Source organism: Saimiri boliviensis, chromosome X, assembly GCF_048565385.1.
Source record: "Saimiri boliviensis isolate mSaiBol1 chromosome X, mSaiBol1.pri, whole genome shotgun sequence".
Taxonomy (NCBI): domain Eukaryota; kingdom Metazoa; phylum Chordata; class Mammalia; order Primates; family Cebidae; genus Saimiri; species Saimiri boliviensis.
This window is the reverse complement of record NC_133470.1, coordinates 108,823,591-108,842,262: the sequence shown is the minus strand read 5'-3', so window position 1 is coordinate 108,842,262 and position 18,672 is coordinate 108,823,591. Positions and strand designations below refer to the sequence as shown.

Below are 18,672 nucleotides of genomic sequence, written 5' to 3'. Positions count from 1 at the left end.
TAAAATGAACATTGGTTTGGTCAGAAAGGTGGGAAAATGTGAAGCACAGAGGGGAGGTGGTTTCCAGGTCATCTGTAGTTAAGAGACAAATGGTTGTATTCTTTTGAGTTTCTGATTAGCCTCTCCAAAGGTGGTAATCAGATATGCATTTATCTCAGTGAGCAAAGTGGTAACTTTGAATAGAATGGGAGGCAGGTTTGCGCTAAGCAGTTTCCAGCTTGATAATTTCTTTAGTTTAGTAATTTGGGGGCCCCAAGATATTTTCCTTTCACACATATCACAATCATATGTGCAGTAGATTTACTTTGAAACACTTTTGACTCAGCTATGTTTAAAAAAATAATCAATGCCCCTTATCTGTTATTGATGAGTGTTTAGTTTATAGTTGTTGTTATTGTTTAGAAGTAAAAATTTTCAGCTGGGTGCGGTGGCTCAAGCCTGTAATCCCAGCACTTTGGGAGGCCGAGGCGGGTGGATCACGAGGTCAAGAGATCAAGACCATCCTGGTCAACATGGTGAAACCCCGTCTCTACTAAAAATACAGAAAAAATTAGCTGGGCATGGTGGCGCATGCCTGTAATCCCAGCTACTCAGGAGGCTGAGGCAGGAGAATTGCCTGAACCCAGGAGGCGGAGGTTGCGGTGAGCCGAGATCGCACCATTGCACTCCAGCCTGGGTAACAAGAGCGAAACTCCATCTCAAAAAAAAAAAAAAAAGAAAGAAAGAAAAAAGAAAAAAAGGAAAAAAAAAAAAAAGAAGTAAAAATTTTCTTCTAAACACAATTTTCTAAGCCTCCACAAATCTAAATGGTTTGACCCACCTATATTTTATGGCCAATTTTTAACCTACTGTTATACACAAATTATACACTTGTGATTTTAAATTAACTCTATTACCAAAGACTTAGATCCTCCTACATACTATCATCTGCTTAGTTAAGTTGTAGTATTTATTATGTATTATAGATATTATGTACTTGTTTTCTTGGGTTTCCAAACAAAATGCAAGAAGCTCAATTGTTGCATAGCATAGTATCTGAAATATAGAATACATTCAAGAAATCTTAACGAATTGGTGAAAGAATTGATTAACATTATCTTTTTCTGCTGAGTAAGAAATCCCATGTTTAGCCTCAAATAAAAAGGTTAAATAATTTAAGGTTTATATTGATGTTTTGAAAACGACAATAAGCTGTCTTGCAGAAAATGAGGAATAATGTAACTTTTTCTGCATGAACAAAAATTCTACTAAATTAAAGTAGCATACATAGATTTGATTATCGTGATGGCTGTTTTATATACTATTGAGTGATCAGGAAATAAAATGAACTAGCACTTATGCTTATGCTAATAGATGTCTCACAAAAAGAGGTGAGCGTTCTAGTAAATTACTGGCAAATATAGTGAAAAGACATAGTAAGAGAATGAAGGTTTGAGTAGGTGGAGAAATTACTGAAAATAACAGAGATCAGTACCATAATTAAGAAAATGCAAACAAGTTCATAAATGATAGCAGTTAAGCTTGTATAAGAATCCCAGTAAAAGAGACATAAAGCTGAAAGGATAAGCCCCGGGGAAGGGAGTAGTTTGCTGAGTACATTTACTTGAGCTAAAGGCACACAGTTCACACAAAAGTAAAAGAAATTATAAAAATGTCAATTGTGAATAATTAGAAAATCATATTAAGTATTATTAAATTTTGTATCCAACATCCAGGAAAAGAAACCTTCTTTCAGACATTCTATTAAACCTACACTGAAAACTACCTCTTGCTTTCCTACAATGAAATTTTGCCACCATTAGTTAACTATTCTTACTCTGGAGTATCTGTAAATGAGAGAAGAATTTTCTATGTAGTTGGATAAGTATCCATGAATAAAATCGAGTTTTAATAATGTATGAGTCTATTAAAAATCAAAAACAATGTATATTGATAATTTTCACTAAACCCTTTCCCCTGAATCCTGATAAAAATTATTGTTTTTCTCTTTGATATGAAAAGTTAAGGAAAAGGACAAGGTGACATCTTAGAGTTTCTTATAGTGCCATAATATAATACTATACAATCCAAGGTTTTTGAATACATGTCTTATATTAGTCAATAACCAAAAAGCCAACATCCCTAAACATCATTACTAGAATTTATAAAATGCTGGGAAAAAAAAGATGATATATTGGAATGTTTCCCAGAATAACTCTGATAGTTTGTCAAGGTTGATTAGAAAATTTTCTGTCATAAGAAAATATAAACAAATCATTTTTATTATTTATATTGCCATCTAGCCTACAGTCTTGATGCAACATTAAGTCAAATTTAGTCATTGCAGACTATTTAAAATTTATCCCAGTAGATTTATTAAATAATTCAGATAAATTATATCAAGCAATGTTGGTATTTATTAACCAAAAAACAACTTCACAAGCCCCAAGACTTCTCTTGTAATTATTTTTTACTTCCTTGCATATCACGTATTTAATTTTTGGATAATTTAGTGTTACTCCCTCCTTTCTTGTCAGAGTTCCCAGATAATTTTGAAGACAAAATGAGAAAAATTCCTTAGGCTTTTGCACACACAAAAAAGATTCAAAGTAAGCATTTCATTTTTCACAGAACAGTAAGGAGGCAGCATATGTCGCAGCATGTGTAAAGACAATCTATAGAGGTGTTTGGTGTCTCTCTGCCAAAAAATATGTAGAAATATTTGATAGGATGGCATAGCTTATAAAAAGATATACTGCATTTTTATAATGTATTTGTGGGATGTGATGGAAGACCTAAAAGATTTCTCAAATATCTGAACTGCTTCCCAGTCTTGTAGATTCAAGTAGGTTAAACATTACCTCTAGACGAACCCTAAAAAAAATCTGTAAGGGCAATTTCAAAAACTACAATTGACGAATCTGTTATAAAATTCAAATCTTACTCTAGTTTAAAAAGAAGAAAATGTGGTCACATGAAGTCATTACTGCCGAGATTTTCTGAGTCTAACAGAAATACTTAAATTTCTAGATATGCTATATAACCTTACATTAAATTTTGTTCAGAAAAAAAATACATGTTAATGAAGAAATCATAGCAAACAGCAATGATATGTCTTCAGTTGTTGTTTATGATTAAGTATGCCTTTACCAGAACACAGGTCAAAATATCAATACCAAATAAAATAGGATTAAGCACAAAACACAAAGAAATCAAGCATACACTCCCATCTCTTTTAGTAGTATGTATCACAGTTGTTTTTACGATGTCTCAGTAATGGATTCTTAGACAGGAATTAACACCAGATATGCATATGTCTGTTGAGTGACTTGCTGGTGTCACCAAAAATAATATACACTAAAAAGGGAGGTGAAAGAATAAGAATGCTGAGATAAAATTGGAAGTATTACAATGGAAGTCATTAAGTATGACTTGAAGATGATAAATAAACTAATAAGGATATTTATAGGACTTCCTATGAGAAGGATACCATGAAGAAAAACTGAAAAATGGTCTGTAAACTCATGCATTAAAAAAAAATTATTAAGGAAAATTCACTTTAGGCTTTACCATGAAGATATACATATAATTCCCATGGGGATTATAAATATTTATTGAGATGCAAAATAGGACTAAAATTTATCTGTGGAAGGGAAACATTGCTCGATAAATAGATTTGTTAGAGAAAACCAAAGTATCAAGTATGTGTTTATTTGCATATATATCTAAAATTCTAAGAATGAAATATATCTAAAAATTAGTTACACAAAGATTAGAGAGGGGAACAACTTATGAAGTTGTAGGCATACAATTCCTACGACTGATAACACAGTGAGATAAAAAGTAGCTAATAAAATACTGACTCAGAAAGGTGGCACAGGGGCAAAATAAAGAATTAAGAGACAATTTCAAAAATGGAGACATCTGCTGGAAGGCATACTAAGCTAAAATCAGCATTGTGATAAATTTTCTTTAATTTACTGATAATTTAATAAAAAAATAACAAAAAATAATAAATATAGATCTGATTCTGACTATTAAATTAATATTCGTTGATTAAATTGAAATGAGAATTTGGTGGAAACAATGAGCATAGGTAAGGACAGAGTAAAGTAAATAGTCAAATACTTATCTAAATCTGAGGCAGATTGCAAATTTCATGATCTATAGTTTGTGACTCTTAAAAGTAAATATAGTTTAAGAAGACTAAGAATCATAATGCTAAGTATATAGTTTTAAATGACAAGTGAGGAAAAGATAAGAAGTTAGTCTCTAAAAAATGAATACAATTTTATATAGATGCACTCAATGCATTCATTTCTAGAAAAATACATTTAAAAAAGTGTAAAGATTCTTGATTAATGGATCAGAGACAAATGTGACTCAAAAATTACGAAGAAAAGATAAGGTATTTTTAATTTATATCCAGAGCAAATTGAAGAATAAATAATACACATTTTCTTTTTGGAGTTGGTGAAATTATTAAAATGAATGACAGAAATAACACAAAATTGCTCAATCTTAATATAACACACATCTATATTTAGAATACTATTCTTCAGGCTAAAAACTGTGGAACAAACACTGGCAAGAATAAACTAAATCGTAAGTACTTGGCATTGATTTCAAGAGGTCACCTAATTGCTTTACATGAATCCAAGATCAAAGTCTACCAAAAAAGTTCCCAGATGATATGACCAAACCACAGTTTACAATCATGTACAAATAATGGTATGCAGAATAAGTGACAGCAAATTTAGGTAGACAAATGCAACACTATTTTTTTAAAAGTAGGAGAAATTGCATTCTGCAATGAGTCAGTAAGTTTGATTTACCTACAAAGAACATGGCAGTGTATATAGATAAAATAATGGTTTGTAAGTAATTTAAAACTCTGTATTAGAAGTCAGTTACCATTAAAACAACATCCACATATATCTGGATGCCAGTAGAAAACCATCAGAGAGAAAAGAAGGTGGACCAATTTACTCTCTATGACTGATCTCTAAGCAAGTTAGTGCACATTCCATTCAGAAAAGAATCTGGAGATCTCAAGCATGTTCTGAACTGGCATAAATACCAGAAATTTCCACAGTGATAATACATTAAGGAGTCCAGTCCCTGGATTAAAACCCTGTGTGTGATATTTCAGATCTGATTACAGACAATTTCAAAGGCTTTACCCGGCAGACCTCATGGGGGAAAGCTGCCCTCCCCACACCAGACTTGCTAAACAGCCACTGCCTGGGCAACTCTAAAAGGAGTTAACACAAGGACTCAGAACTTTTACTCAAGAACCTCTACTGAGATTTTATTATAGGAAGCAGGGTGGAGAGGAAAACATTATAGATGTTTTTCCTACTTGGACTTGCTACCATGTAAGTTTTTTTTAATTCTAATTTTTATTTTAAGTTCTAGGGTATACACTCAGGATGTGCAGGTTTGTTACATAAGTAAACGTGTGCCATGTCGGGGACCGTCCGGGACGGGTAGGCACGTCTGTCGGGGGTCTCTTGACCTGCAAGATGGTCCTAATACCTGGAAGAGAGAGGGCGCTTGAAGAAATAAGAGACACAGAGAAAGCGAGGCGTCTGGAGGGCTGGATAGGCCGTGCCTAAGCAGCAGCCTTTATTTTTCAAAGGCCAGGAATAAATACACTTTCTTTGCTCTGGTTTACATCATTGCAAGAGGAAATGCAAATCTATACCTTACATGGCCTATGCAATAGAGAAGTCAGATACATAATCAGTGGTTGCAAGAGGAAATGCAAATGTATACCTTACATGGCCTATACAATAGAGAAGTCAGATACACAATTAGTGGTTGTAAGAAGTAACAGAATTTCCTGTGATCACAAAGCTTGTTTACATCCAGACATTATTCCTCATGGCTGCAGGTATTTCTGGTTTGATCTTGTTTTAGAACTGAGATGTGAAAAGGTTTTCTGGTTTTGCTCATCAGAGTATCTTTTAACCAGATTCTCCTTTGTCTGCTCCTGACTCAACTTATCTCAACTCTCCCTATTCAGGAGTCTCTGAGTCAGGGATCAAAGCCATCCCGTATGGTGGCATTTGCTTTGCAAATATCCCCACAGTTAAACCATTATCTAGGGTACAAGGCAGTCAGGCAAGTAAAGAAAAGTTTAAAGCTTATTCTTAAAGAAAGAGTCATATAAAGTTAAAAGCAGAAACTGGTTGCTGGTAGGGAGTCACTCGGTCTAGCAGCACCGCATAGTTTTAGGCCCAAACGATATAGTGGTTGATATTAGAAACTGATCATCCATCTTTCAGTTCCTTTTTCCCGATAGCTCAACTGCCTCCAACAGGAAACTGTGTTTGGGATCAAACTCACCATATAGTGAGATCCACGCCTTTTGGGGGGTCTCACACGGGAATGTTTCCCACAGTGCCATGGTGATTTGCCGTACATATTAACCTAATATCTAGGTATTGAGCCCAGCATGCATTAGCTATTTTTCCTAATTCTTTCTGTCTCCCTACTCCAACCCCCAACAGTCCTAGTGTGTGTTGCTCCCCTTCCTGTGTCCATATAGACTCATCGTTCAGCTCCCACTTATAGGTGAGAACATGCAGTGTTTTGTTTTCTGGTCCTGTATTAGTTTTCTGGGAATAATGGTTTCTAGCATCATCCACATTCCTGAAAAGGACATGAGCACATTCCTTTTTATGGCTACATAGTATTCCATGATGTATATGCACCATGTTTTCCTTATCCAGTCTATCATTGATGGCTATTTGGGTTGATTCCCTGTCTTTGCTATTGTTAACAGTGCTGCAATAAACATACATGTACATGTATCTTTTTAACAAAATGATTTACATTCCTTTAGGTATATACCCAGTAATGGGATTCCTGGGTTAAATGGTATTTCTGGTTCTAGATCTTTGAGGAATGGCCACACTGTCTTCCACAATGGTTGAACTAATTTACATTCCCACCAACAACGTAAAAGTGTTCCTATTTCTCCATAACCTTGCCAGTATTTGTTGTTTCCTAAGTTATTAATAATCACCATTCTGACTGGTGTGAGACGGTATCTCATTATGACTTTAATTTGCATTTCTCTAATGATTGGTAATGTTGAGATTTTTTTCATCTTTTTTGGCTGCATGAATATCTTGTTTTGAGAAGTGTTTTTTCATTTCTTTTGCCTGCTTTTTAATGAGGTTGCTTGTTCTTATAAATTTGTTTAAGTTTCTTGTAGATTCTTGATATTAGACCTTTGTTAGATGCACAGATTACAAAAATATTCTCCCACTCTGTAGTTTGTCTATTGGCTCTGATAACAATTTATTTTGTTGTGCAGAAGCTCTTCAGTTTAATTAGATCCCATTTTTCAAGTTTTGCTTTTGTTGCAATTGCTTTTGGTGTTTTAATCATGAAATATTTTCCCCTGCCTTTGTCCTTAAAGGTATTGCCTAGATTTTCTTCTAGAGTTTTTATACTTGTGGGTTTTATATTTAAATCTTTAATCTAACTTGAGTTAATTTTTAGATAGGTGTAAAGAAGGGATCTACTTTCAACGTTTTCTGTATGGCTAGCCATTGCCCCCAGCACCATTTATTTAATAAGGAATCATTTTCCAATTGTTTGTTTTTGTCAGGTTTGTTGAAAATCAGATGGTTGTAGATATGTGATCTTATTTCTGAGTTCTATATTCTGTTCCATTGGTCTAGGTGTCTGTTTTTGTAGCAATACCATGTTGTTTTGGTAATTGTAGGCTTGTAGTATAGTTTGAAGTCCAGTAATGTGATGTCTTTAACTTTGCTCTTTTTGCATAGGATTGTCTTGGCTATACAAGCTCTTTTTTAATCCACACGAATTTTAAAATAGTTTCCTCTAATTCTGTGAAAAATATCAATGTTAGTTTAATGGCAATAGTATTGAATCTATAAATTACTTTGTGCAATGTGGCCATTTTCCCAATATTGATTCTATCCATGAGCATGAGCATGAAATGTTTTTCCATTTGTTTGTGTCCTCTCTGATTCCTTGAGCAGCAGTTTGTAGTTCCCCTTGTAGTTCTTCACTTCCTATGTTAGCTGTATTCCTAGATATTTTATTCTTTTTGCAGTAATTATGATTAGCAGTTCATTTATGACTGGGCTCCCTGCTTGCCTGTTCTTGGTGTTTAGGAATGCTTGTGACTGATTTTGTATCTTAAGACTTTGCAGAAGTCGCTTATCAGCTTAAAAAACTTTTGGGCTGAGACGATGGGGTTTTCTTTTCTTTTCTTTTTTTTTTTTTTTTTTTTTTTGAGATGGAGTTTTGCTCTTGTTACCCAGGCTGGAGTGCAATGGCGCGATCTCGGCTCACTGCAACCTCCGCCTCCTGGGTTCAGGCAATTCTCCTGCCTCAGCCTCCTGAGTAGCTGGGATTACAGGCATGCACCACCATGCCCAGCTAATGTTTTGTATTTTTAGTAGAGACAGGGTTTCTCCATGTTGACCAGGATGGTCTCGATCTCTTGACCTCATGATCCACCACCTCAGCCTCCCAAAGTGCTGGGATTACAGGCTTGAGCCACCGCGCCCTGCGACGATGGGGTTTTCTAAGCATAGGATCATGTTGTCTGCAAACAAAGACAATTTGACTTCTCTCTTCCTATTTGAATACTTGTTATTTCTTTCTCTTCCCTGATTGCCCTGGCCAGAACTTCCAATACTATGTTGAATAGGAGTGGTGAGAGAGAGTATCGTTGTCTTGAGCTGGTTTTCCAGGGGAATGCTTCCAGTTTTTGCCTATTCGGTATGATATTGACTGTGCTTTGTCATAAATAGCTCTTAATAAATTGAGGTATGTTCCTTCAATACCTAGTTTATTGAGAGTTTTTTAAAATGAAGGGTTGTTGAATTTTATCAAAGGCCTTTTCTGCATCTATCAAGAAAATCATGTGGCTTTTGTCTTTATATCTGTTTATGTGAATAATTATACTTACTGATATGCACATGTTGAACCAGCCTGGCCTCCCTTGGATGAAGCCAACTTGATCATGGTACCAAGTAAATTTTAATCTCAGTCCTCCTTGCTTATTTCTCCTCAGCCCCAGAGCTCATAAAAATGTAAGTGCCCTTTGTTTCAAATTGTATTATAGGCTAAAGTTTTCACCTCAATAATCATATGTTGAAGTTTTAACCCTCAGTACCTGAAAATGTAACTGTGTTTGGAGGCAAGAGCTTTAAAGAGGTAATTAAGGTAAAATTAGGTTATATGATGTGGGGGGTGTGTTAATTCAATCTTATTGTTGTTCTTATAAGAAGAGATGATACGGACACTGATACTCACAGAGGGAAGACCACACGAAGACATCTCAGGAAGACAACCATTCACTAGCCAAGGACAGAGAGGCCTTAAGAGAAATAAACCCTAGCAATGTCTAGACTTCAGTATTCTAGTTTTGAGGACGAGAAGAATGTAAATTTCTCTTGTTTAAGCCACCTCGTCTGTGGTACTTTCCTACAACAACTGTATTAGTTTTCTAGGGCTGCCATAACAAAATACCATAGCCTGGGTAACTTAAAGGAGATAAACTAATTTTTTCCAAATTCCAAAGGCTAGAATCCCAAAATCAAGGTGCCAGCCAGTTTTGTTTCTCCCAAGGCCTCTCTTCTTGGTTTACAGATAGCCTCCTTCTCTTTGTCCTTACAAGATCTTTTCTCTTTGTCTGCAAATCCCTGCTGTTTTTATGTGCCCTGACCTTCTTTTCTTATAAATACAATAGTCAGATTGGATTAGAGTCAAATTTAATGACTTCTGTGAATAAATCACCCATTTAAAGACCCTATTTTCCAAATATAGTCACATTCAGGGGCACTGAGAATTAGAGCTTCATCACATGAATTTTGAGAGAACACAATTTAGTCCATAACATCAGACTAATTAAACTAATACAGGCACTCTGAACAGTGAGATGATCCACATGTCTACATCAATCCACATGAACTTCTATCAGCACACTGTTACATGAGAGAAAATGAAATATGAGGAGTTGACATTTTCTTCCATCTTAGCAGCATGTTCCTATTATTGAAATAAGTGGTTAAATATTTGATTGCTGTATTCATTTTTGACTTGTTGCTTTAATCAGTTACTCTGACACTGGATATCTCAGTTCACTCTCTAGCTCAATGGAGTGCCTGACATAAATACACTAGTTAAAAAAGATCCCAGATGATGATTGGGAGTATAGGAACAATGCTCAAATGTTCAGCTCCCCACTAAAAAGAGCCTGAAATAAATTAAGATGTTCAGAGACAGAGTCAAGTAGGTGGGGACTCAGTGGTGAAACACAATGAAGCAAATAAGACACAAGCCCAGGGCCTGGCAATAGCTACATTCACCAGTAACATCAAGAGACAAATACCAGTGTAAATAAGTGTGGAGATTTGTTCATAAAAGCCACTCCACATTTCATGTCACAAAGGTTAATTCCAAAACCTACCTTCTTTTGTTGACTTCTCAAAATTTATTGCATATTCTCATGGGTGTGGTGAAGGAGAACACAGTTGTGAAGAAAATGTCTGACATTGATATTTATTAAGAAAATAATACATTGATTAAAGATTTAAATGTAAGAAATCAAACTAAAAGAATCCTAAAGATCTCATTCATTTTACCTATTTTTGTACCAAATTTAATTGTATATTTTAAAATAACTAAAGGAGTATAATTGATCGTTTGTAACACAAAAGATAAATTCGTGAGTTGATGGATACTCCATTTACCCTGATGGGATTATAACACATATGCATGCCTGTATCAAAATATTTCATGTAACCCACAAATACATATGCCTACTGTAAATCCACAAAAATTAACATAAAAAGGAATACTAGAAGAAAACCTAGGAAATATCTTTCTGGACATCAACCTTGGGAAATCATTTATGACTAAGTCTGCAAAAGCAATTGCAATAAAAACAAAAATTGATAAGTGATACCTAATTAAACTAAAGAGTTTGTGCACAGAAAAAGAAACTATCAACAGAGTAAATAGATAAACTACAGAACGGAAGAAAATATTGGCAAACTAGTTATCTGGTGAAAGACTAATATCCAGATTATGTAAGAACTTAATTCAACAAGAAAAATCCAGATAATCTCATTAAAAAGTGGGTGAAAGAGATCAATAAACACTTTTCAAAAGAAGATATACAAGCAGCCAACATAAAAAATGCTCCAGATCACTAAACATCAGAGAAATGCAAACTCAAACCACAATGAGATACCATCTCACATAAGTAAGAATGGCTATTACTAAAAAGTCAGAAAACAAGAGATGCTGGCAGGGCTATGGAGAAAAGGGAATGCTTATATACTGTTGTCAAAATGTAAATTATTTCAGCCTCTGTGGAAAGCAGTTTGGAGATTTTTCAAAAAACTTGAAACAGGACTACCATTTGATCTAGCAATCCCATTACTGAATATATACCCAAAAGAAAATAAATAATTCTACCAAAAAGACATATCAACCGATATGTTCATCACAGCATTATTTAAAATAGTGAAGATATGGAATCACTATAGCTGCCTCTCAATTGTGAATTTGATAAAGAAAATGTCATACATATACACCATGGAATACTACATAGCCATTAAAAAGAACAAAATAAGGTTTTTGCAGCAACACAGATGCAGCTGGATGCCATTATCTTAAGCAAATTATTATAAGAACAGAAAAGCAAATACCACATGTTCTCACTTATAAGTGGGAGCTAAACAACAGGTATGCATAGGCGTACAGATGGGAAAAATAGAACAGTTCTGTCTGCAGAACAGATAGAACAACTGGCAACTAGAATAGGGGGAAGGGAAGAACGGGGGGAGAAGTTAAAAAACTATTGTGTAGTATGATCACTATCTAGGTGATGAAATCCATCATAACCCAAATCTCGGCATCACACAATATACCTACGTAACAAGGCTTCACATGTGTAACAAGAATCTAAAATAAGTGTTGAAATTATTTAAAAATATATAGCAATGTTTTATATTAGTGGAATGTAAAACTCAACATAGATAATTTTTTTAAAAAAACAACTATATTTTATCAAGTAGATAGATGACAAGTCACAGTTAACTTACACATATATTTCAATAAATAGATACATGTTGAAGCACAGGGAAACAACACACATTTCACTTTTTAAGAAATATTTCAGTTTATTTTTAAGTCAGTTTTTTTGAGAAAACAATACTCTTTTATTAAGAATTTTAGGGGTTTTATTTCATTTATTTCTTTTACTTTCTTTTAAACTTTAGGACCTATGTCCAGAATAGAATTTCTGAATCATCTTACAAGGTTTTTATAGTTTTACATTTTGTAATTAAGTATTCCATCTGGAATTGATTGTTTTATGTGATGTAAGGAAGGGGTCTCATTTTAATCTTCTGCATATGGCTGCTACCCAGTTATTCCAGCCTTATTTAGTAAATACGGAATCTTTTCTCCATAGCTTGTTTTTGTTAACTTTGTCAAAGATCAGATGGTAGTAGGTATGTGCCCTTATTTCTGGGAATTTCATTCTGTTCTATTGGTCTCTGTGTCCGTTTTTGTATCAATATGATGCTGCTTTCATCACTGTAGCCCAGTAGTATAGTTTGAAGTACTGTAATGTGATGCCTCTAGCTTTGTTCTTGTTTCTTAGAATTGCATTGGCTATTTTAACTTTATTTTTGGTTCCATGTGTATTTTAAAATAGTTTTTTCTAGTTCTATGAAAAAAGTTATTGATAGTTTGGTAAGCATAGCATTAAATCAATGAATTGGTTTGGACTGTATGGCCATTTTAATGATATTGATGGCAATGCTCTAGAAAGACAGCACATGTTGGATTTCACTCACATCCCAAATTCTAAGCAGCTGCTGCAAGGTGACATTTTAAGCGCCTAGCCAGCACCAAACTGCACCCTGCCCTGGAGCTCAACAACCCCTTAATCTCCACATCCCTGGAATCCCAATGATATGCTCTGTCCACATCTGGGCACTGCTGCTGTCTGCAGCTGTCAAGGCTGAAGTATCAATAATTGGTTGTGATCTCACTACTCCAAGTAGCAGGACCACTGTACATTTTAAAGTGCCCTGAGAAAAGGTTATTCCACTTAGAGCTGCCACCTGCAGCCTCAGCTGCCTGTTTATGACTTTTGCCACTGAAAGAGATCTCAACTTCCAGAGCAGCAGGGATGAAGTACAGCCACTGCTGCCCCAACCTTAGCATTCTGCTGGGGGTTTGAGAATTTCATCATCCATGACTATCAGCCAGTGCCAACGAATTCCACAGAGAAACTTAAGATAGTCCTGCCCAGCACAACACAATCTCCTCAGTGCCCAGGCACACTGTCTGATGTCCTGGAGATCACTCTATCCCATCTACCACTGTACCTGAGTAGTCCTCTTAGGGTCTTGAGGATGGGCCCAACCCACCTTCTATCATGACCACGGCTGGACTCAACCACATGCACCACCTATAGACCCAAGGACTGATCCACACAGCTATGCCCATCATCACTGTGGACCACTTGTGAGCCAGAGTATTGTTCTGTCACTATTACTGACATTGCCCATGACAAATTGCTGCCCAGGGGCACAAAAAGTGTGCTCACCTTGTAATTGCTGGCACCCAACAAAGCTATATGGAGGCCCCCACATCAACCCACCTGAACCTGCTAACAATGGTGCCTGTATATGCTGCCCTGGGGCCCAAGGACAGGCACAGTCAGTCCACCGCTGCCACCATTGAAGAGTAGCCCACCTGATACCACCATCCCCAGCAAAATATCATCACAGCCTACATTAAAAACCACACACTAAGCCAATAAGGAAATCAAAGACGCAATTAATGCTGTTTAACACTGAAGGTATCATATGGGGACTACACTACTTCATGCATCTATAACAAAAGCCAAATAGCCCAACCCAACCCACATGACAAAAAATATCTTCAGAAAAAAGTTCTTCCCCAAAATTATATTTTTTAAAAAATTGAGGAATCCAGCTATTATACCAAAAGCACAGATAACAGAAGGACACAAGAAACATAAATAAACAATAAAAATTTCACCTCCAAATGAACACATGATAGTTCTCTAGCAACACTTCAATGAAGACACTTATGAAATCTCAAAAAAAGAATATAAAATAATGATATTAATAAAGGTCAATGAGATACAAGAAATCTGAGAAAAGCGATTAAAAAATAAGATTTTTTTTAAAATTCAGGATAAGAATGAGAAACTTACCAGAGATAGATATTTTTTTAAAAAAACGAAAATATCAGAAACCAGAAAATTCACTGAAACACAAAACACATTTGAAACTTGAAGAATACAGTACAAACAAACGAAGGAAATCAGAACTAGAAGACAAGTCTTTTGAAATATTCCAATCAGATAAAAATAAAGAAAAAAAAAAGAACAGTTGCCAGAAAAAAGTAAAATAACTAAGATTATACTTACCCAAGCAGGTAAAAAGTCTCTGCAAGGAAAACTGCAAGACACTGCTCAAAGAAATTGTAGGTGACACAAACTAATGGAAACACATTCCATGCTCATGAATGGGAAGAATCAGTAGTGTAAAAATGTTACTATTGCCCCAAACAATCTATAGATTCAATGTGATTCCCATCAAATACAATCAATATTCTTCATAGAATTAACAAAAAAAAATCAATCCTAAAATTTATTTGGGATCAGAAAAAGAGCCAACATAACCAAATGAATACTAAGCAAAAAGAACAAATATGGAGGCTCATATTACCCAACTTCAAATAATATAACAAGACTATACTTACTAAAATATCATGGTACCAACATAAAAGTTGGCACATGATCAGTGGAACAGAATAGGGAACCTAGAAGTAAAGCCAAATACGTACAGCCAACTGATAAATAATCAACAGAGCATACAAAAACTTAAATTGACAAAAAGATATACTATTCCATCAATGGTTCTGGGAAAATAATAGAATTTATAAAGCAAAAGCAATCAGTGAGCTTCAAGACAGGTTATTTGAAAACACACAGTCAAATGAGAAATTTTAAAAACAATAAAGCACATCTACAGGATCTAGAAAATAGCATCAAAAGAGCAAATATTAGAGTTATTGACCTTAAAGAGGAGGTAGAGAAACAGATAGGGGTATAAGGTGTATTCTAAGGGATAATAACAGAAATCTCTTTATTAGGTTATAATAACATCTTTCTCACATACCTGGAGAAAGATGTCAATATGCAAATACAAGACTATAGAAAAGCAAGGAGATTTAAACTAAAGAATACTACGTGAAAGCATTTAATAACCAAACTCCCAAAGTGCAAGGATAAATAAAATATCCTAAAAGTAGCAAGAGAAGTCAAACAAGTACCGAAAAATGGAGCTTTGATATGTCTGATAGCAGACTTTTCATTGGAAACCTTACAGTCCAGGAGAGAGTGACATAAGATGTTTAGTGTGCTGGAGGAAAAGAGCAATATATCTTGTAAAAATATCCTTCAAATGTGAAGGAGAAATAAAGACTTTCCCAAACAAACAAACACTGAAGGATTTAATCAATACCAGATCTATCCTACAAGAAATGCTAAAGGGTGTACCTCAATTAGAAAAATAAATGAAAGAGCAATGAATAATCATCTAAAGGTACAAAATTCACTGGTAATAGTAAGGACACAGAAAAACACAGAGTACAATGACACTGTAACTGTGATGTGTAAAATACTATTATTCTAATTAGAAGGACTAAACAATGAATAATCAAAATAGCAAAACAACTTTTCATGCCATGGTACAACAAGATGTAAACTGAAATAACAAAAATGTAAAAAGCTTGTGGACAAAGCTAAGGCGTAGAGTTTCTGTTAGCTTTCTTTTTGTTATTTGTTTATGCAAATAGTATTAAGTTGTTATTGGCTTAAAATAATAGGTTATAAGATAGTATTTACAAGTCTCAGGGTAACCTCAAATAAAAAACATACAATATATAAACACACACACACACACACACACACACACACACACACATACACACATATACACACACACAAAGCAAGAAACTAAACTATATCCCAAGAGAAAAATCACCTTTGCTAGAGGAATACAGAAAAGAAAGAAAAAAAGGAAGAGACAACACTAAAACAACCAGAAAACAAATTTTAAAAATGGCTGGAGTAAGTTGTTACTTATCAATTATAACACTGCATGATAGAGTAAACTTTCTAATCAAAAGACATGGACTGGCTGAATGTATGGAAAAATAAGACTCATTAATCTGTTGCCTACAGAAAACACACTTCACATATAATGACACACATAGACTGAGAATCAAGGGATGGACAAAGGTCCAATGGAAACCGAAAAAGAGAGGGAGTCACTATGCTTACGTAAGACAAAAGATGTTTCAAGACAAAAACTATCAGAAGAGACAAAGAAGGTCACTATATAATGGCAAAGGGTTTATTTCAGAAAGAAGATGTGGCAATTTGTATACATACATACATATATATGTATATATATATATATATATATATATATATATACACACACACACAGCCAAAACTGGAGCAACCATATATATAAAGGGAACATTTCTCAGGTGAAAGAAAGAGATTGGCCCCTATGCAATTATAAATGAAGCCTTCAACTCCCCACTTTCAGCATTGGACAGATCATCCAGACAGAAAATCAAGAAAGAAACATCACACTTAATCTGCACTACAGGACTAATTAATTGAATAGGTATTTACAGAACATTTCATCCAACAGCTACAGAATACACATTATTTTCCTCAGCTCATGGATCATTCTCAAGAACAGACCATATGTTAGGTCACAAGAAATATCTTAGAACGTTTTTAAAAACTGAAATAACATCAAGCATCTTCCCTAACCACAAAGGAATAAACTAGAAATTAATAAAATGAATATTGGAAACTATACAAATAAGTAGAAATTAAACAATATGCTTCTATGACTAATGGGTCAATGTACTTGAAATTTGATAAGAAAGTAGACCTTAAATATTATCGCCTTAATGATGCTTATGTGAGGTGGTGGATATATTAATTACCTTAATTGTGGTAAACATTTCACAATTGTATACATACATCAAAGCATCACTTGTACACCTTAAACATACAATTTTGTCAGTTATACCTTAAAAGAGAAAAATTGGCCGGATGCAGTGGCTCATGCCTTTAATCCCAGCACAATGGGAGGCCAAGGCAGGTGAATCATCTGAGGCCAGGGGTTCAAGACCAGCCTGACCAACATGGAGAAACCCCTTCTCTACCAAAACTACAAAATTAGTTGGGCATGGTGGCACATACCTGTAATCCCAGCTACTCAGGAGGCTGAGGCAGGAGAATCGCTTGAACCTGGGAGGTGGAGGTTGTGGTGAGCCGAGATGGCACCACCACACTCCATCCTGGGCAACAAGAGTGAAACTCTATCTCCAAAAAAAAAAAAAAAAAAAAAGACGGAAAAATCATACAAAATAAGTTGTTTCTATACACTATTAAAGTACTATCTGAAAAAGAAATTTACAATAGCACCCAAAATACTAAAACACTGAGAAATAATCTTATTTATGGTGATTAATTATACACTGAAACTACAAAACATTGGTGGCATCAATTGAAGAAAACAAACTGAAAGACATCTTCTGTTCCTGGGTTGAAAAACTTACTGTTAAATTATCCACATTAGCCAAAACGATCTAAGTAGTCAAAGCCATTCCTATTAAATATCATTGGCATTTTTTTAAAAAAATAGATAAAACAATCCTAACGTTCAAATGGAACTACAAAAGACCCAGAATAGCCAAAGCAACCTGAGCAAGAACAAAGCTGGAAGCATTACATTTTCTGATTTCAAAATATTAACATGTTATAAAGCTATGGTTACAAAGTATGGTAGTGGAATAAAAACAGGCATGTAGATGAATGGAACAGAATAAAGATCTGAGACATGAGTCCTCAAATATATTGTCAACTGATCTTTGACAAGACTGTTGTGTATAAGGATGGATAATCTCTTTAACAAACGGTGTTGGAAAACCAGATCTCCATTTGTAAAATAATGTCATGGGACCCTTATCTTATGTGATAGACAAAAGTCAACTCAAAATTAATTAAAGACTTTCTGTAGAACTCCTAAAAGAAAACAGAAAACTCTCCACAATACTGGTTTTGATAATGACTTAATGGATATGACAACAAAAACACAGTAAAAACATCAAAAATAGACAATTAAGGCTACATCAAAATAAAAAACATCTGCACAGCAAATAAAATAATCAACAGAATAAGGCAATGCACAGAATGGGAAAAAAATTTGTAAGTCATATATCAAATAAAAGGTTAGTTTCCAAAATATACATTAGAACTCCTGCAACTCAGTAGCAAAAACCAACAAAAAATAAACAAAAATTATTAATAACACAATTAAAAATGAGCTAACAATGCGAGCAGACATTTTTCTTAAAAAGACAAAAATGGTTATGAAAAGATGATTAGTGTCACAAATCATGGAGGAAATGCAAATCTAAGCTCAAATGACTTATCACCTCAAAACTGTTATGACACTTATTTTTTAAAAAGCAAAATACTTATTTCACTTAGCATCATATACTCCAGGTTCATTCATGTTGTTATAAATGGCAGAATTTCCTTCTTTTATGGCT

The 18,672-nt window shown here is 34.6% G+C and overlaps 1 long non-coding RNA gene across 1 annotated transcript in view; it reads left to right on the top strand.

Annotated features, from left to right (window-relative positions):
• LOC141582672 (uncharacterized) overlaps window positions 1–18,409 on the top strand; it is a 570,647-nt gene extending 552,238 nt beyond the window's left edge. The window contains exon 3 of the long non-coding RNA XR_012515554.1: window positions 18,392–18,409. This is a non-coding gene — a long non-coding RNA (uncharacterized LOC141582672). The remainder of the gene's footprint in view (window positions 1–18,391) is intronic.
• Window positions 18,410–18,672: the final 263 nt, after the last annotated feature.